Below are 21491 nucleotides of genomic sequence, written 5' to 3'. Positions count from 1 at the left end.
AGAGGAGAAGAAGAAGAAGGATGAAGAGGAGAAAAAGAAGTAGGATGAAGAAGAGAAGAAGAAGAAAGATGAAAAAGAAAAGAAGAAGAAAGATGAAGAGGAGAAGAAAAGGAAAGAGGAGGAAAAGAGAAAAGAAGATGAAGAGAAAAAGAAACAAGAAGATGCAAAGAAGAAGAAAGAGGAAGAGGATGAGAAGAAGAGAAAGGAAGAGGAGAAGCGAAAAGAATCAGAAAAGAAGAAGGAAGAGGAAGATAAGGTAGAGGAGAAGAGGAAGGAAGTAGCAAAGAAGAAGGAAGAGGAAGATAAGGTAGAGGAGAAGAGTAGGGAAGCAGCGAAGAAGAAGGCAGAGGAGGATAAGGAAGAGGAAAAGAGAAAAGAAGAAGAAAAGAAGAAGGCAGAGGAGGACAAGAAAGCAAAAGCGGCAAAGAGTACATAGATGGAGACTCCAAAGGCAACCGGTAGTCTAGCCAAACTAGCTAACCTTACCAGTCCAATTGACCTCCAATCTACAAGTGAAATGGAGCTGCTATAGAGCATCAAGATTGCTAAAGATCACCTTGAAGAAATAAGGAGGAAGAAGGAGGAAGTTGTGATCCAAGTAGCGGTGGACACTCTTACCAGTTTGTTACCTAGCACAAGCCTCCCCAGCACTGACTCATCATTGGCCCAATTGAAGCTCCTATGCACAGTGGTGGATGATCAAGTGCAGAGCTTAGAGGAAGTAGCAGAGGCAAATGCCAAGAAAGAGCATCAAAAGGCTCTCAACATTGCCCTGGTGAAGAAGCTTAACGAGCTCAGGTCTGAACTGCAAAAAGCACATAAGGATATAAGGAATTCTCTAGATGAGGGGAATCTTCTACTTAGCAATATTTGCCAACCCCATCTGTTCTATGATGATGTGCTTGCACAGAAGCAAAAGCTTCAATCTGATCTATAGTCATACATGAGCACCTTCAAGCTACCATATGGCTCCTTTATAGCTTATGGGCAAACTGTTCACCGGTTTCATATCTAGTCTACTAAAATAGAGCATGAGATCAACACCCGGTCATGAGATTTGCAGGAGCTACAACTGGTTCTACTCCCACATCTGCAAATACTTCAGAAGTGCTATCTTAATTTGGATGCCTTAACGGTGACATAGGAGATGAGTAGAATAGATGCCATGGAAGAACAGGTCTCTCAGATGCAAACAAAGAAAGAAGTAGCCACCTCCCTACTTGAGTCCTGGTCCTTATAGTATGAAACAATTTTTGCAGGACTTTAAATCTGTTTTTGACAAGTTTTACTCTTTATTGTCATAAACTCTTATTTCTTTAATACCAAATGAAAACAGGGTTTCTTTAGCAGTACTTTGTCATTGTTGGCAAAGGGGGAGAAGTATTTTGGTATTTAAAATTTTGATATATGCTATGTATATCTCTATAAGCAAATAAGTTATACATTGTTTTGTTTGCAAAAAGGGATAGTGTATATGCCTAGGGGGAGTAATTTTGTTTATGGCATAATTTTGTTGTAAAACACTTAGATGTCAAAATTTTCCTAAGTGTTGCCATCAATGCCAAAGGGGGAGATTGTTGGCAATTTTGATGTTTAATGCTGTGATTGTCATTGATGGTCACACACTTGTCTTGAGATCATTTTGTTTGTATGAGTTAAAGCTCAACTAGTATCCTGTATTATAGTCTTTAGACTATCGGTGTTCTGCAGGAAGTGTTCACCAGTCTTAAGCGACATGAAGACCCCAAGCGGTTCAAATATCTCAAGCGGTACGAAGGAGAGAAGCGGCATAACACATTTTTCCAGTCTTCATTTTGGTAAACCGGCAATCGGTATTTTGGTTAAACCGGTATTTTTTTTGAACCAGTAATACTCTATGATGAGTTTCCAACCAACATTTTGTGATGAGTTACCATCCACCGATTGTTTAGCAGTGCCGACACTTTGGTGGTGCATATTGTGTCATGTTACCAAAAGTGTCCAGATACATTGAACCTAGGAAATTGTATTGTAATCCTATTGGACCGACATGAAATTAGATTCCTTTATAAGGACATCATGTCTAGGGTTTTAGGTTGTTGTTGTTGTGGTTGAAGTTGTTGCTAGGGTTTAAGGTGGTTGACGAGTTTTGAAGAGTGTGAAAGTATTGAAGATTGAAGTAATGCTGGAATGCATTAGGAACGAGCTTTCAAGGATCTAACCAAGCAATCTGTGCTATTTGATAGATCACTCACTTGTTGATTACTCACATCTTTGACAAGTTTGTAGCCCTTAACCAGGTAGGCCCAAAAGCCTTTTTGTAAATCCTCTAACAAGGTGGTTCACATCTATGGATCTGAAATCTTCTAGCAAGTTAGTCTTTAATCGGACTTATCTCCTAACAGAGATTGAGATTCCTAACAGGATCTATTCTAGTAAAGAACATTGTAAGACCTTAACCGGTCTGGTTCCTATTTTGCAGATAGTTACTTGTGAGTTCCATCTCACCGTGGTTTTTCCCATTTGGGTTTCCACATCAAAATCCCTTGTGTTATGGTGTTTGTGCTTCTGTGGGTGAATGCATTATTTTCTATTTGGTTTGCATGTGTGCTAACCGGTTTGTCTGCTAAACTGTTTTACTGGTTTACTGTTAATCTAGCAAAGTGTTTAAGTGCAAAGATTTTTCGCATACTAATTCACCCCCCCTCTTAGTATTCATCACTTGGTTCTTGTCAATGGGTCCCCTTGTGGTTTCTTCCACTCTTCTAGGGGGTTGAGGCAAGGCGATCTGCTATCTCCTTTTTTATTTATATTATTAGCTGAAACTCTGAGTTGGGCAATCCGATCAGCTCATGTGAACGATTTATGGAAGGGTATCAAAATTCAAAACTTTGATCAGAGGATTTCCCATTGCCTTTTTGCTAATGACACCCTGTTGCTTGATAGTGTAACCTTGAAGGAGGCTAGAGCCATAGATCAAGTGGTTAGGAATTATGTATCATTTTTGGGTCAAAAGGTCAACAAGGAAAAATCTAAGATTTTCTTCTTAAACACTCATTCCTTGATCTAGGATAAGCTTCAAAAGTTTTGGGGTTTCCAACTTGGGGATTTCCCTTGCAGCTACCTAGGAAACCCCTTTTTTGTTAAAAAGGATAAGGTAAGTTTTTGGGATAAAGTAGTTTCATGGGTGTCAAATAAAATTTTGTCATGGAACCACAAATGGCTCACCATGGCTGGGAAAATTGTGCTGATTAATTCTGTGCTAAATGCGGTGCCAATCTATTTAATGTCAATTCTAAAAGCCCCAAAGGCTATTATTGTCAGTTTAAAGGATATTTTGAGATCTTTTCTTTGGAATAATAATAAGGATGGGAAATCTAGGATCCCCTTGTTAGCCTGGGATAAGGTTTGTCTTCCTAAAGAGCTTCGGGGTTCTAAAATTCATAGTTTGGAGAATCAAAATATGGCCCTAGGGGCTAAGCTAGTGTGGAAATTGTATGACAAACTAGATTCCCTTTGGGTTAGGATCATGTTTGCCAAGTATCTTTATGATGGAGCTAGGGAGTCTATTTTTCATGCCTCGATTCTGCCTCAAGGGTTGGCTATTTGGAATTTTATGGGGAAATGTAGAAGTGTCTTGCTGCCACATCTTTCTTGGGTTGTGCATAATGGTAGTAAAATTAGATTTTGGGATGATGCTTGGAATGGTCACTGTCCTATGGATTCTATTAGGGATTGGTCACCTTTGAAATCAATTCTTCTAGATAAATGGGGGGTTTTTTAATCTAATTATTTTAATGTAGTACATAATGGACATGTGAATATGGTTAAATGGAAATCGATTGATTTTCTATCTATTAACCCTAGCTTGAAAGAAGATTTTTGTACTATCCTTAAAAATAGAATCATCATCTAGTCTGTGAGGGAAGATGAGCTTATTTGGACCAAGAACACATCTGGCAAATACTCAGTGAAAGATGGATATAATTCTCTTATGTTGGCTAAGGACATCTCTTCTTGGCCTTATAAATTATTCTGGCATCCAGCTTGCCCCCTGAAGGCTGGAGCATTTGCTTGGCTTGTTGTTCAAGACAGGGTTCTTACCGGGATGAGACTGGATAGGATGGGTTTGGCTGTTGTTTTCCCTTGTGTTTTGTGCAATAAGAATTTGGAATCGTCCTCTCACTTGTTCCTTCATTGTGACTTTGCTTTTGGTTGTTGGCAATGGCTATTCAAGAAACTAGGTCTGTGTTTTGTTATTGGCTATGACCTTCTCTCCCACTTTAGAGCATGGCCTATTTTGTTCTCTCCTCTTCCTTTTATGCCTACTTCTGGCTCATATCTCCATCGATTATTATTTGGAACATATGGTTAGAAAGAAACAATAGGATCTTTAGAAAGGTATCTGCTTCGCTTTCTGATATCTTAGTCAAGATAGAGGCTTCTATTTCGGAGGTGGCCTTGTCATATATTCATAAGAATTTAGAAAATCTGACATCTTTTTCTCATTAGGATGGGATGATTACAAGGACATGGAAATCTCTTTCTGTCATCCCTTCCCATGGGTCTGTTGCAAGAGGTCTAGCTAAAAGGATTAAGAGACTTGCTGCTAGATGGGCTCCTCCTCCTTTGGGTCATTTTAAGCTGCACTTTGATAGTGCTTCTAGGGGAAATCCGGGTTTGGTTGGGGCCAGTATGGCCATTTTTGACCATAATGCAGTCCTAATAGCTGCTCAATGTCATGCCCTTGGGTCTCAGTCAAACAATTTTGCTGAATTTCAAGCTTTGTCACTTGGGATTGATTTGGCTATTTCCATAGGGATTAAAGATCTTTCGATACAAGGGGATTCAATGGTCATCATTCAAAGTGTTTTGAGTTGTAAGAGTAATTGTTGGCACTTGAAGTACATAATTGATCAAATTTTGGAGAAATTATCCTTCTTTGACACTTTCGCATTATCTCATTGTTTTTGAGAGTTAAATAAATTGGCAAATTATCTGGCTAATATGGCTATTGACTCTGGTGCACATCATAAGAGTGTAGCAGTATGTGACATTCCTCAAGACATCTTCCTCGAGTATGTGATCCATCCCAAAGGTTAAGCTACTTATCTTGAGATATTTTCTCCATTTCCTCTTGAGGTATACATATTATCCTCTTCTCTGATCAGATTGTATTTGTACCACATGTGTTGATAGGAGGTTTTTATGTTTCTATTTGCATATGGTGTATTCTTACAACTCTACATTTGGGCTAGATGTTAATGTGTGTACTTCATGAGGTGTGGACAGGTAAATTACAGTTTGCATTTCATCCTAAAGAGCTAATTTTTTCTGATGAGGTTTGTCCTCTATGCTGAATGGTTTAACTATGTGGACATGGAATTTTATGTCACATCATCCGTCTCTTTTATGGCTTGAGGTATGCATTTTATCCTCCTCTTGGTTTAGATTATATTTGCATCAATGTGTAAATAATTGGCTTACGTCATTATTTACATATGGGGTGTTCTAAAATTTGTTTTGAGTTGGATGGTGGGGTGTATATCCTGGGTGCTATGGTTAAAAGGGATTTTGCAGTCTATTGAAGTATGCATGTTAATCTTAAAGGTTTAATTATTTCTATATCGAAGGTTGAGGAGATATTTCCTTAAGATTATGTTCAAGGTAGTGTGATGCATTGTATAGGCTGTTATTTGATATTGATACAACTTTTTGTCTTTGAAGTATTTGGCATTGATAATGACATTTATAGGATTATAGGTTGGTGGCATGTGTGATCTGTGCAGTCTTTATTTTCAATCCTTCAATAAGACTTCACATGCTTATAACTTCTTAAACAGTTGGTACACTCCTGAGGTGTTATTCCTTGATGTAAGTACCTTATCGCTAGCCGCCTTGTGTGTCCGATCCTGACAGAATTGGCTTATAGGATAATCATTTTTGTAGGTGGTGTCCTTACATGCAGGAGAGCCACTTATGGGTTTTATTGGAAGGCTATTAATTCACGTGAATTGATTTAATCAAGCATGCTTGAAATTTGCAGTGTCTTTATGGAAAATTTAGGATAGTTTCTCTTTCAAATACGTTATCTTATGTTATTGTTAAAGTGGATTATGTTATGATTTTTGTGGTTTTTTCAAAGCCCTTCCTACTGCAAATGTCTTATTCTCTGCCAATTGGTGTTTACAAAGTGGTTTTAGATCATTGGGGAAAGAAAATGAAAATGAGGACAATTCTGTCAAGCTTGGTAAGGTTTTTAATTTGTTTACTCCTGCGGTGGATTTTGAATTTCGTAGGCTTTTGGGATGTCGGTGGTTGTAGGTTTGTCCTCAAGTTTCTTATGCTGAGCTTCTCTCCCACTTTGTTACTATTTGTTTTGATGTTTTACTTGATATGGACTTGGTCCACCTCTTGGTGTCCATGTTTGTTTTTCCGACAGTGTGCAATTGGGCTTTGGTTTCTCCTTCATTGGCTGGTTATCGGTTTGATATGGGTTATTTTTAGTATGGTGGCTTTCTCGCTCATCATGATCTTTTGGCTAATGGCTGGTTTGGCCATTTACTACATGAATTACAAATGGGATTGATATGTGATTCCATGGAAAACACTCAGGCCTCTATGGATTTTTTGTTGTATTTGGCTCCTGATTAGTATGTGGATAAAGCTTGGGTTGTTTTTGCAGACATTACATTCATTAATAACTTTGGGTTTTTTGTGCTCTGCTCCTGCTTGTGTGGCATTCCCTCTAAGGGTGATTCCACCTCCGACCTCATCTCATGAACCTCTGGATGAGAGCTCTAGTTCTTGGTTTTTGGATAACTAATAAAGTTCTTTTTTGTAGCTGGTGGAATGGTTTTTTGTAGGCTTGAAGGCTATCTGACTTCATTTTTGCTCAATTGATTAGCTATGGTCCTAACAGGGAATTTTATCTCATTTATCTACTTGGCGGTTCTACATGTTCATTTATTCTTTTGTTGGGGATACTCTGGTTTTTTGAATTGTCCTATGGGGACTCTTGTAAAAATTGTAGAAATAGGAGGGTGGGGGGGTATGGCTGGACAATATATATGTTGTAAGGGTAGTGTCTACTTGTATCTTTTTTAAAAGGCTACAACTGGAGGTTTTCTTGTGGGTTCTTTCCTGCCGGTATGCCTTGTCTGAACCCAATGTAAACTCTTTATTATTAATATATAAGTTTAGTGGATATTCCACTTTTATCAAAAAAATATATATAGAATAATTAGTAAGATGATGAGGAAATATGAAATTAGAAGAATAAGATTAATTAACTTAAATAAATAATTAAATAATTATTTAATCAATTAGAGGAATAATTAGTACATGATCAATGAGACATTTTTAGGTGTACATAATTGATTATGTGTTGTATTGATAATTTGTCATTGATGTCAACACTAGCTGTTTTGGTTGTTTGTCAGTTTCTGGTTGGTTCCGTTAGAGTGGTTGGATTATGATATTGATCCAGTATGCTTCAGTTTGTGGAATTGATTTGGATCTGTCATTAATGTTGTTCATATGTGTATCACGATCAGTTGGTTTAGGATTTGATGACTGAGACAATATCATTTATTCTAGTAAGTTTTTTAGTCACTGATAAAGGTTTTACCGGTAGAGCTTTGTTGAAGATATTTTGTTACACTTGATAAGTGGTGTTGGTGTGGCTTCTAGATGACTCATGGGATGGTGTTGGTTATCTTGTTTGTGTTCTTATTGATCAGTGGTGTTGGATTTGGTTTATGGCGACCTATTTTGGGTCTGATCTTATTCTGCTAGGTTATGGACTGATTTGTGTAACATGTTGGTGGATGCTCCCGATGCGTTACCAGATAGATTTATTGATTGGTTTATGTTGTTCTGATCCTAGACCAACTTGGATGATCATTGGATTGCAAGTTTATATTGTGAATTTATTGTATTATCTTTTAGGTGGCTGACCTAATTGTTTAGGTCTCGGATTGGTATAAATATGATATAAGATCTCTTTGTAGATCATAGTTTTGGGGGATTATACAATTATCTGTGTGTGAATAATTTTGTAATAATACATAGAGGTTTTGGTCGATCATAGTTGATTCAATTAGGTTTGTAAGAGAGGTTTGAGACCTCCAATATTGGGCTTAACCAGAACTATACTCAGGCATATGAGATGTTATTCTTGTAGTTCACTCTTCTTTTCAGATTGCAGTCTGGATTTCTTTTGTAGTTAGTGAGGCTCCTTCTATAATGAGCAGTGCGCTCTAGGATATTGGCCTTCCTACATGTATAGGCCCCTCATTTTGTAATCACATACTTACTACAAAAGTATTATCTGACTATGGGTAAGATTCCCACCATGGTTTTTCCCTTTACCAGGTTTTCCACATACAAATCTTGGTGTCATGAGTTATGGATGGATGGTAATTGTTTTGTGATTTATGTTTGTGCTTAATTGCTATATCTGCTATTCTGGTATTAATTTTATGTGTTCCTGTAATGAGGTTTTGAATGCTTAAAGTTATGTAATCTATTGACAACTGATTCACCCCCCTTTTAGCTGTCCCCTAGTTATCCGAATTGTCTAGCCATTGGTATCAGAGAAATTATTCATTTTGGATTGATGTGGTGGTGCCACTACTCAAGGGGAGTATCCAGCTATGTGGTTCATAGGATTTATGATTTATCTTTGATATTTATGATAGAAGCTAATCTTCCTCATATCTATTTGAGAGAAGTTGTGAGAATGATGGTATACACATTCAATAGAGTTCATATCAAAGGAGACATCGGTAAGATACCTTATGAGTTATGGTTTGGTCATACACCTACAGTTAAGTATTTCAAAATCTTTGGTAGTAAATGCTATATCAAAAGAGATGATTCCATTGGAAAGTTTTATCCTAGATGTGATGAAGGAATATTTCTTGGTTATTCTAATGAAAGAAAAGAATATAGATGTTATAACAAAAGATTGCAGAGACTTGTGGAGAGCACTAATGTCAAGGTGGATGAGCAGAACAAAGGTCAAATTATAACTTATGAGAGTGAACCGATAGTGGAAATGATCATAACTGAACTGGTAGAACCTACACCAGAACAAAATGTTGAACCAATTACTTCTGTAGTATCAAAAAATTCAACAGTAACTGAAGATCAAGGAAAAGGAACAAAAAATTAGAAGACTCTTAAGTATGTAAGGTTGAATAAGTCAGAAGATCAGATCATTGGAGACAAGAACAAAGGAGTGATGACAAGAAGAAGGTTGGCAACTGATGAGGTATATTTAATCTCACGTTGAACTGACATTAGTAATTCAAGCACGTAAAGATGAATGTTGGATGAAAGCTATGGAAGAGGAATTAGATTAGATAGAAAAGAACAATACATGGAATTTAGTTCCCCAGCCTAAAAATAAGAATATTATTGGAACTAAATGAAATTTTAGGAATAAATTGAATGAAGATGGACAAGTAGTGAGGAATCAGGCTAGATTGGTTTGTAAAGGATATTCTCAGAAGGAAGGAATTGATTATGATGAAACCTTTTCTCTGGTAGCTAGGATTGAAGCTGTTAGATTATTTCTTACCTATGCTACACATAAGAACTACAAGGTTTATTAGATGGATGTTAAGTATGCATTTTTGAATGGAGATATTGAAGAGGAAGTTTACATTGATAAAATTGATGGATTTTGACTTTGAAATGAGAAAACCATGGTTTGCAGGTTAAGGAAAACTTTATATGGATTGAAACAAGCCCCTAGAGCTTGGTATGCTAGGTTGGATAAATATCTTTGGAAGCTTGGTTTCTCTAAAGATAATGCTGACAGTAATTTTTATTATAAGATCATAGATGATGATATATTGATTGTTGAAGTCTTTGTTGATGATATCATTTTTGGAGGTAAGGATAAGTTGTTTATGGAATTCTATAACAATATGAATAATGAATTTGAGATGTCTATGATTGGGGAAATGAAATTTTTCTTAGGTATGCAGATTACTAAGACTGATAAAGGCATCTTCATCTATCAAAATAAGTATGCTAGAGAGTTGTTGAAGAAATTTAGTATGGAAAATTCTAAACCGGTTGGTACTCCTATGGTTACAAGTGAGAAATTGACAAAGAAAGATGTATCAGCTTTGGTAAATCCTACAAGGTACAAGTCTATGATTGGAGGTTTGTTAAATTTGACTCATACTAGATCAGATATAATGAATGTAGTTTGTATTGTATCAAGATGTCAGAGTGATCCTAGAGAGAATCATGAGAGTGCGGTGAAAAGGATTTTTTCAGGTATTTGAAGGGAACAACTCAATATGGTTTGTGGTATCCTAAATATGATGGTTTTACACTATGTGCATATACAAATGCATATTGGGCTAGAGATGTTGATGATCAGAAGAGCACATCTAGTGGAGCTTTATTTCTTGGAAACAAACTTGTTTCATGGATCAACAAGAAGTAGTCATGTACTTATTTATCTACCGGTGAAGCTGAGTATGTTGTTGTTGCTACTAACTGTACACAAGTCCTATGGATGAAGCAAATGTTGAAGGATATAAGGGTATATTGTAATGAACTGGTAGTTATTCACTATGATAACTCTGCTACTATTGATATATCAAAGAATCCTATATTTCATTCTAAGACAAAGCACATATCTAGGTGTAGACATGCAAAAATGACCACTTTCGTAAGTGAATATTTAATATTCATTTTATCCCCGTTCCTCTACTTTAATTAAATTCTATTTTAATTAAAATTATTCACATTCATCTATTTAATTAAATGAATTACTCAATTTATTTAATTAAGTTCACTTAAGTCTTTTCTACCCCCTTTGATTAAATAAATTACTTTATTAAATCCCCCTTCTAGCCCATTTAATTAAAATTACAAAATCTTACAAATATAAATTAATTTTATTTTAATTAAATTCTATTTTCCCCACCCACTTGCAAAATCCTACATCTCCCACTTGCCTCCTAAACCCCCTTTCTAAATTCTTCTAGAACCCATCTAATCCTAATCAATTAGCCTAAACCCTTCAATTATCCCCTTTCCCTAAATTTGAGGATGTCACTTCTCAAATTTGGAGGAAAGTCTTCCAAAAGCATTAAAGCCTTTATTTCTTCAACAAGCTAACTTGTTGAGTTCCCCCAAATTTGGAAGGACTCTTACAAATTTGTCCCCAAACTCTTCCACACCATTAATGGTTAACTCACCCATCCCTTCATGGTTAGAGACTTTTCTCTAACTAAAACTTCATCTAACCTAGGGGTCTCATCAGGCACTCATGGCTTTACCCTTGGTTATCTCCTTAACCCTTGCACAAGAGTTTACCCCTTGGATAAAAGCTTTATCCAATGGATGACTCTAAGCCTAACCTCAACCTTACCTCCTAAGGTAACTGTGAGAATTTGCCAAGATCTAGAGGTAATGGAAATCACAAATAAGAGAGACAAAATATATGTTAGGAATAAACTATATTCTATACATATGCAAAATATGATCAACTGGATCATTACAAGATGTTCAATGAATGCCCGTACAAACAAAGTAAATGAGCCTTCTTATATAGGCAAGGCTAGGGATATGTGAGCACACAAACATGACATGTGGCTTAATAAGAAACAAGGGTAGGTAGGAAATAGGTGTGGTAAGTAGGAGAAACAATAAAATATTCCACATGAGGTGGAATGTAACAACAAGATAAGATCAACACCACAAAAGGTGGAAAATCTCCTACACACACTATCCCAATGTGGCACAAACACTTAAGTGTCTCATACCCAAACCACTATTAAATGCATGTCCTAAATAAACTTAAGTAAAGTGTAATAACATCCAAGATGAATAGTTATTTACACCAATAGTAACCATCATGTCTTCTTAAGCATTTAATGCTTCTTACATCTCTCAAGCAGTCTCTTGTTGACAATTGCCACCATTTCATTGGTGAGAATTGTAAGCATGGATTGATAGCTTTCAATCCTGGCCCTTGATAAGATTATCCAATCTTGACCATCCATTGCCTTGTTTTTCCTATAAATAGAGCCCTCCTTCTATCATTTTCATATCCAAGTTTCATGCATCTAACTTATAGTCATTTTTCTAATGATATTCAAGTTTCATACATATAGTCATTTTAATCAAGGATATAGCCTTTCTTTGAATAGAAATCATCTTAATAGGAATTTTAAGAAGCATTTCCATTATCATAGAACATTCATGTTAGATTAGTATATCATGTTAGGATATTTTTTACTAATCCTCTTATCTTATCATCATATTCCATGCTAGTTTAAATCATATTAGATTTAATATCATACATAACTAGGAATACATTCATATTAAGTTGATCAATATCACTCGTTCTTAGAGTTGTCATTCCTAAGTCACTTTTCTCAGTGATTTGAGAGAAAAGGAATTGAATTGAGGGATCATGTGAGATAAAGAACAATGGAACATCCCTTGGGAAGTTGAGCTATTCAACATAGCTCCATAACTTGCACCAAGAGTCCCATTGGTGTGTGGACTTACCTAGAAACTGAAATTTCCATTTCCTTGCACCACATTTCCTGCACACATTTATGGCACCCACCGTGGGGCATAACCCCATAAAATATATCATTTTTAATGCAGGAGTGATATTGTAGGTACGCGAAAAAGTTGAGTTAGTGCATTGAAGTCTTCTTTTAGCGCGTAGAAACCGTTTGCTAGTGCATATTGCTCACTATTTAGTGCATTAAACCCTAACATTAGTGAATTGAGAACTTAGGTTAGCGCATAACACTCTAACTGACAACTATAAAATCACAGTGCATTAAGAAACCAGTCTAGCGCATCCAGGGATCATCTAGCGCATAGGGTCTATTATGTAGTGCATCTTTGCATTCTTGTAGTGCATTGGTGCAACATTGTAGCGCATAGAGTTAGCAGAGAAGAAAAAATTGTAACTGAGGAAAATAATTTTAGGCTTTTGTAAGACCACACTAACATTTGATTGTTGGTGGATTTCATGCAGGTTCTAGTCTTTTTGTGCAGGGAAAGGAGTTAGTTTAGAAGCTTTATCTATTTTTTTTACTTTCTTTCAAAAGAAGTTAGTTAAAAAGAACTCACTCTCCCTTTTTGTACAAGTTAAAATAAACCTCATGTTTTTATTTTGGGATGCTTAAAATAAACCTCAGACTTCCTTTTGGTGTTTAAAACGAAAATTCATCTTTCTTTATTGCAACTTAAAAAGAACAACAAAATTCACATTTTCTTTCTTGCAAGTTAGAAAAGGAAAACACATCATTTTAGAGCTCTAAAAAGAACAAAAAAAAATTACTTTCAGCAAAGATTAAAATGAACCTCACCTTCCTTTGGTGTCTAAAAGGATCCATTTTATTTCTTTGCAAAGGTAAAAGAACCTCATCTTCAATTTTATACAAAGCAAAGAGGGAAATTTTTCCCCTATCGACTTTAAATTTTGTTGACCAACATCACGATTTACTTTGTTGACCAGGTTTATTCAAAGTTTTTTTGGGGGAAATACACACTTTGCTATGAAAGGATAAAAATAACACCATGCTTGATTGGAGCAAAATATCCATATAGAAGTTAGAAAATCACTGCTTTGAAGGGTTAAAAAGAAACATTGTTTGCTTTGTCTGGAAAGTGGAAGGTATATGCTCTCCCCTTAATTGGGTGATCAAAAAGCCAAACCACTCTTATGCTTTCTTCATTTCAAGCATTTACATCCTTTAGTAGGCCTGCCCTCCCGAGTTTCTTTTAGAGCTCCATTCAAATGGTCGGTGAGAGGGGAACAACCTAAGTGGGAAACGACTTTATCACCAAGTGTTCCAACCCACTATAATCAAAAGTGGAGGTTGACGAAAGTCCCCTTCAATAGTTTTTCTCAGTGATTAGCCTTCCCTAAGTATCTTTAAGATACGTAAAGCCTTTGTTCTAAAGGTTGGGAAGCCTCCCAAGGGAGTTTATCACTGAAGACTGGACAAGAAGCCTGAGTATGAACCTTAGCATTAGAAACTTTGAGCTGAGTTAGTATCCAAACATCTTTAATATCATAGTCCAAGGGTGGGGAAGAATCTGCCCCCAAGATTACTCACCATATATCTCCCAAGATAACTACCCAATTATGAAGCAATTCACTTTGGGTTAATTTCTAGAAAAAGGAAAAAAAATGGGCGCCCCCTAGGGGGTGACACGACTGTTTCAGCTGATGGAGTATCAAGACTAGTGGGATATGGTATTGTTGATGACCCTTGAATAAAGAGTCTATCTGATTTGTCTTCTTTGTATCCAAACCTATGAAAACATTGGGGATTTGAACACATCCTCACAAAACATACACTATCTATTTAGCATAGGCAAAATTGGTTATCTCTTTCATGTTGTGTTTTCAAGTTATATTTTTTAAAAATCATCCATAAAAAACAAACAAGTGTTGAAAATTGCTAAAAAAGCCAGAAACAGAGCAATCGGGGTAGTTTAGCACGTAGGAGAAATGTCCTAGCACATCTCGACCATTCTATAGCATGTACCAATGAAAAATTAATGCTTTCATCAGTCAAAATAGCGTATAACAGTTGTCATACTAGTAAACATTTTACTGGCACTTTTGTATACCATATTAGTGCTTTTGAGCATCAACCTAGCGCATCGGGGGCAAAACTTAGCACCTTCAGTCCAAACTATAGCGCATGTTTAGGACATAATAGTGCATAATCATCCTATCAAGAATAATTTCAAAAGTCTATGTTAGTGCATATCAGAGGCAACTTAGCACATCAAGAGCTTTCTGTAGCACATCGAGAACATTCCTTAGCACATGGTAAAAACTCAGAAAACTAGAGAGCAAATCATACCTTTGGAGAAAACTTTATCAACCTTCTTGAGTACCCTTTCAAATCTTGTATCAAACTCAGTTGTCAAAATTTGAATCCAAACATCAGAGAAAACAATTCCAAATCAACAAGACATTCTTAGAACCAAGGTTTTCAAATCCAAAACTAGCTAGAGATAAGACTTTATCCAATCAAAATCAGGCAGTACCATCACATTGATCAAAAGGTCGGACATCTAAATGGATTCTATCAAACAAACATACCTAGTTTAAACTTAAGTAGACAAATCAAGTTTCCATACCAGAAACTTTATCCATATCATTTGACACACTTTGTCGTGGAGGTGAATCTAACTAAACCTCTACTTGATAAAGTAGGCTTAAGTTTTCAAATGAAGTATCCTAATCCAAACAATCAAAGGAAACCATTGATCACTCATGTATTACCACTCCTCATATTTTGAGAAGAACAAGTCTTCATCACAAAACCAAGTTGAAGAAGCGACAACCTAGTTCTAAGACACTTACAAAATGGAACAAGTTTCTCTACATAAATCATCAACTCTTTAAATCACATCGCGTCTTTCTCTGTCATATGCGGTTGTATCTTCAAGGAAAATCAAACTATTTTGATGAAGAACCATTAAAAAGTAGAGCTTTTTGCCAAAAAGAAGCATTTAGTCAACATCTAAATCATGGGGGAAGAATCAACCCCACTTTCTTCCCACAAGTTTGCATCACCTATAATGAAGCTAGACCTGAACCACCCACTCTTGAAAGAGAAGAAGAAGAATTTATCCCCTTTGTCACAAAAATCTTTTACTAGATGCCCATTGTGACTCATTATTAGAAAAAAAACAAAGAGACTCACAACCAGAGTCAAGTATGGGTCATAGATTATCCAACCCTTTTGAGTATTCTAATCTTGGAGATACATAGATCACTGAAGAAATTCTCCAAGAGTTCCGAGAAAACCCTTCATTCCAAAAACTTATGGAAAAACTTATTGAAACAGACAAAGAAAAATATTTACTCATGCTTACTAGAAAGTAGCAAAGGAGTTAGACCTCTCGAAGATTTCAATCCTGAAAACTTGAGGAATGAAGACAAGAGAATTCTCAGAACAAGGTCAATAAATTACACTTACCAAGATCCACATCGTGAGGAAGCAACATCTGATCCGAAAATCATACTAGAACAAAACACCACACTTGAACACAACCATGCCCAAAATTGAGACAATCTCAATGAAAGGGAAGAAGCCTTCCCTCGACGTATAAATGCACCCATGGTCGCTCTCACACAACAAATCTAGCTACTGCAAAAAAAATGCATGATATGTAGCAAGGGTCCATAATACAATACTCCTTGGACAAAATCTGTCCTTATCCTTTTGATAGGAGATTAAACATGATACCCTTTCCCCAAAATTCAGACATACCAAAATATGAAAAATATGATAGTAAAAGTGATCCCCCTGACCATGTATGAGAATTTTGTACCATAAGCCTAGAATTCTCTCACGATGACACACACTTAATGAGGCTATTCCCAAGAAGTTTGGGAGGACAAACAATGGAGTGGTTATCTTAGCTTACGCCTCCCCTCAAATCATTTGATGAGTTGGAAAAAAAAATTATCACCCAATACTCCTATAATTTTCAACATGCAATCACCATGTTGGATGTGTGCCACACTAAACAAAGGAACAATGAGACATTCATGGTGTTCCTTCAATGCTGGGGACACATGGTTTTGAGATATCCTCGAGATGTTCCTAAAAAGGAAAAGATGGAGATTTTTATTGACAATCTAAATATTGAGATGAGTTATCAACTCAAGCTCCAATGTATCCAATCTTTGGCAAAATTAATCGAAAACAGAATCCAAGTCGAAGAAACATGCATCAAGAAAGGAACACTAAAGTTCTTTAAAGAAGGAAATAACTCATCCAACTTTAACAATCCAAACAACAATAAAAATTTAGACAAATCCAGATTTTGGACGCGAAACAAAAGTTTTAGTAATGATGGAGGAGTTGATACTACTGACATGAAATCCAAACAACCAATGTTAGCTTTGTCAGGTAATCCACAAACTAACAAAAATCAAAAGGGTGTTTGTCAAGGCACTAACACTTACCCACAAAATACCAATCAAGGACCTTATGTCTCAAACGCCAACAATAAAAACCAAGGCAATGATATTAACCAAGGAAATAAAACAAATCAGAGAAATAACTCCAACATTTTCCCGTATAGACACATCTACACACCCTTAGCGAAAACCTTGGAATTAGCATTTCGAGAACTCCTGGCACACAAAATCATCACATTACCACTCCTGAACAACTTTGAACCCTAGGTCAAACCACCTTGGTGGAATGACATGCATTTTTGTGATTTTTATTGAAACAAAGGAGATCACACAAATGACTACATGAGGCTTAAGAACATCATTCAAGATATGATCAATTGAGGTGATTTATAGGTTGATAGTCTGAAAACAAATGGTGACCATGATGCCTTTAAGAATCCTCTTCCAAATTATAACACGGGTGGAGCTTCATCATCAAATGATACCAGAGGAGCTCATATAAATCACATTTACAATAACACCATCAATCATATATCGACGGATGACAACCAAGTAAATTTCATTAAAATCAAAGATAAACAAGAACATGAGTCGATCAATGTGGCAACAAGATCTCATAAATATGTCTTGAGGGGAAATACATTACAAACAACACCTCTCCCCAAGACTCAATATAACCTAGTTGATCAACTACAAAGAACTCCTGCTCAGATATCTATACTTGAGTTACTCAAGCTATCTCCAAAACACAAGGATATCTTGGAGAAAGCACTTGTTGAGACAAATGTTCCTAAAGATCTGGATATTAATCGATTTCAAGCCATTGTGGCTCATATGATAGGACCACATAATGTATCTTTTTTTGACCACGATGATGGCTCCTTGAATCATTCACATAACACCCCACTTCATAATGAAGTCGTAGTCTATAAACACCGTGTGAAAAGAGTATTAATAGATGGAGGAGATGGTCTCAATATATGTACCTTAAAGCTTATCCGTGCATTGGGCTTCTCTAAGCAGTCCATTGATCCAAGAAAAACTATCACCATCAAGGCATATGATGATGAAGAGAGGTCATCTAAAGGAACACTAATACTGCCTATTCAGGTTGGACTCATACAAAAGGATACTATGTGCCAATTTTTAGACATAGAATTAACATACAATATTCTATTGGGTCAACCTTGGATACATGAAATGCATGCAATACCTTCCACATATCACCAATGCATCTAATTCCCATACAACAAACAAGAATTTTCTATATCAGCAGACAATAACCCTTTTCAGTATTGTAATACTATGGGGGCAGCTCAAGACTACTTAGTTCCACACAACTGGGAATCCCAGGCTTCCTCAGTACCCAGTTCTCAGATCACATTCAAATATTTATCTATTGAATTTAAGCAAAAGATGAAGATCAAAGACCAAGGCATGAGAGAATATTCTTTTGAATCCATGTGTTTATCAAAATTGCCAACATCACCTAAATCTCATGGACAACCTTCTACATCAACACATCAAGAAAAAATCCCATTACCAATTTTGATAGAAAATTTATTCAACTAGGCACACTAGCTAATGAATCATAAGACAAAGACATCCTTAATTGGCTATACAAGGATGAAGAAGAAGCTAGAGCTGCTAAACTAGATGTGGTTGTACCAATGACACAATATGGAAATGGATTCAAGATCATGCAATAGATGGGATACAATGGAAAAGGACCTATTAGCAAGTGTCAAGAAGGTATCACAGTGCCCATACAACCTCATTCACAATTTGCAAGAGATAAGACGGGACTAGGATATGTACAACAGATTTTGCCTCGGCAAAAACATAATAAGTATCAAAAATCTTAGTGGAAACCAAAGAAGAAATATGAAGAAGACTCCTACCAAGAAGCATTGCACCAAGCTGCAAAAATAATAAGGACTGAGCAAGAGCATCAAGACCACGAGAGACAACAAGAAGAGCTAGTCATTTAGAGGGAAGAAACTTCTTACAAAAAGGTACATCATGTATAGGAACCTGATCAGACCAAGATAGAACCATTATCTGAAGACAGTGTCACCCATAAAAAAGAAATAGTGTATGAGAAGATCCAAAGAGTACATGAAGGTTCCAACTTCAAATCAAAGCAAGCTACCAAACTAGTGTCAATCATCAATGATATTTTTTCTCCATACAACATACCTATCAGTTACAATGAACGCACCTAGGATAGTGACTCTGAAACGAACTCCAATGAATATGAATGGGATAGTTGCTTAGATATTATTGAAGATATTGAGGTGGATGCCATTCACTCCTACACATCCCTTTCTCAAGAAGAACAAAGTGCAGAGTCTTGAGTACTTAAGTTCAGACCACGAAATATCTACGAAGCAAGAGAGAAAAAGCAACGAAAATATGAACAAGGTTACATCAAAGATCATATGATCAAAGACCTTGGTAATATCATAGACCTATTCAATATCCCAAATGATCAAAATAATCCTATCATGACCCCTACCATGGCCGATCTCAACCCACCAAATGACTCCTTACCACTTATGTTTCCCGACCTCATAGACTGGGAAGAACCAGAACACCATGATTTACCTATATTCCCAGATGATGTTTCCATTGTTCGATATCTATGTACAGTCAACCTGGAAACATGCTCTACCAGTAAAAAAAGTAATGATATCTGCAATACAGGGAGTGCCAAGTCTCTCAATCACAAAAATGAAAGAAACAAAGGGTCTAATGCTGAAAACCAGCCAATGGCAGCATTAGATCACAACAAAGTAAAAATAAAGGATGCATCTATAGGTGAGAACCTTTTTAAGGTGCCAAAGGATGAGAGACTTGACACTCTTCCTAAATACTTCATGAGAGGTCACCCATATTGATTGAGCCAACTCACTCAATAAACATTGGTACCAAAACAATAGTCAAAGAAATACACCTGGCCGAATCACTAACAAAAGAAGAGCAACCTGATTTTATCAAATTCTTTATAGAAAGGAAAATCAATTTTGCTTGGTCCTATGATGATATGCCTGGGATAGATCCAAACATGATTATGCATCATTTGTATATTTCTGTAGGGGCTAAGATAGTCAAGCAGAAAATAAGAAAGATGAATCCACATGTGGCATTAATGGTCAAAGCTTAACTAAAGAAACTATTAGACATTGGATTTATTTGACCTCTAGACTATGTTGAATGGATTTCAAACATTGTGCCAGTTTGAAAACCTGATGGAAGCATCAGAATATGCATAGATTTTAGAGATGTCAACAAAGCCTATCTAAAGGATGGCTTTCCTTCGCCTAGCATCGACATAATTGTAGATCTAATAGCAGGCCATGCAATGCTATCATTAATGGACTATTTCTCTGGTTATAATCAAATCAAAATTGCACCAGAGGATCAAGACAAAACTGCATTCACCTGTCCATGGGGAACATATTGTTGGAATGTCATACCTTTTGGCTTAAAGAATGCTGGAGCAACTTATCAAAGAGCCATGACAATAATTTTTCATTATATGATGCATACCTTCATGGAGGACTATGTGGATGATTTACTGGCTAAGTCATTCACCTGAGTGGAACATCTAGGCATATTACATAAAATCTCTTCCAAAGATTGGAATAGTTCAAGGTAAGACTAAACCCTAAGAAGTGTGTCTTTGGGGTAACATCAAGCAAATTACTAGGCTACATTGTGTCAACAAAGGGTATTGAACTACATCCAGTGAATGTATAGGTCATCATGGAGATGCCACCTCCCAAGAATAATAGCCAACTCAGATCTCTATAGGGATGACTGCAGTCTATTAAGAAATTCATATCCCAACTAGCAGATAAAATTCTACCATTCAATCATCTACTAAATAAGAATGTACCTTTCAAATGGGAAGCCAAGTGTGCAGAATCATTCTATCAAATCAAGCAATATCTAATGAATGCACTAGTTCTGATACCACCAATAGTAGGAAAGTCACTCATCCTCTACATCTCAACAACCGAAGTATCACTGGGGGCATTATTAGCACAAGAAGATCCAGAAGGAAAGGAAAGAGATGTATATTACATCAGTAGGACATTAAATGGATATGAGCTAAATTACATATTCATTGAGAAGGTTTGTTTAGCTGTGGTATTCGCTTCTCAAAATTTCTACTACTACATGCTAGCTCATACAATCAAGCTAGTAGCAAAAATTGGTCCTCTCAAGTATTTTCTCAGCAAGGAACATTTTACAGGTTGAATGGCTAAATGGGTCATGATTCTCAGTGAGTTTGATATCTAATACATAGAGCGTCAAGCTATCAAAGGACCTATAATTGCAGATCAACTAGCTAAAGCATCACTACAAGATAAACAATCAATGCAGGTGGAATTCCCTGACATGGATGTTCTTACTGTTACACCCAAACAATGGACCTTATACTTTGACAGTTCTTATACTCAACATGGATTGGGTGTCGACATCTTGTTCGTCACTCCAGGAGGACACAAACAAAGGATGATAAGCTTCTACCATACAAGAAAATGGTGGATGA

The sequence above is a fragment of the Cryptomeria japonica genome, chromosome 6, assembly GCF_030272615.1.
Source record: "Cryptomeria japonica chromosome 6, Sugi_1.0, whole genome shotgun sequence".
In the NCBI taxonomy this organism is placed as follows: Eukaryota; Viridiplantae; Streptophyta; class Pinopsida; order Cupressales; family Cupressaceae; genus Cryptomeria; species Cryptomeria japonica.
This window is presented reverse-complemented; position numbering follows the sequence as displayed.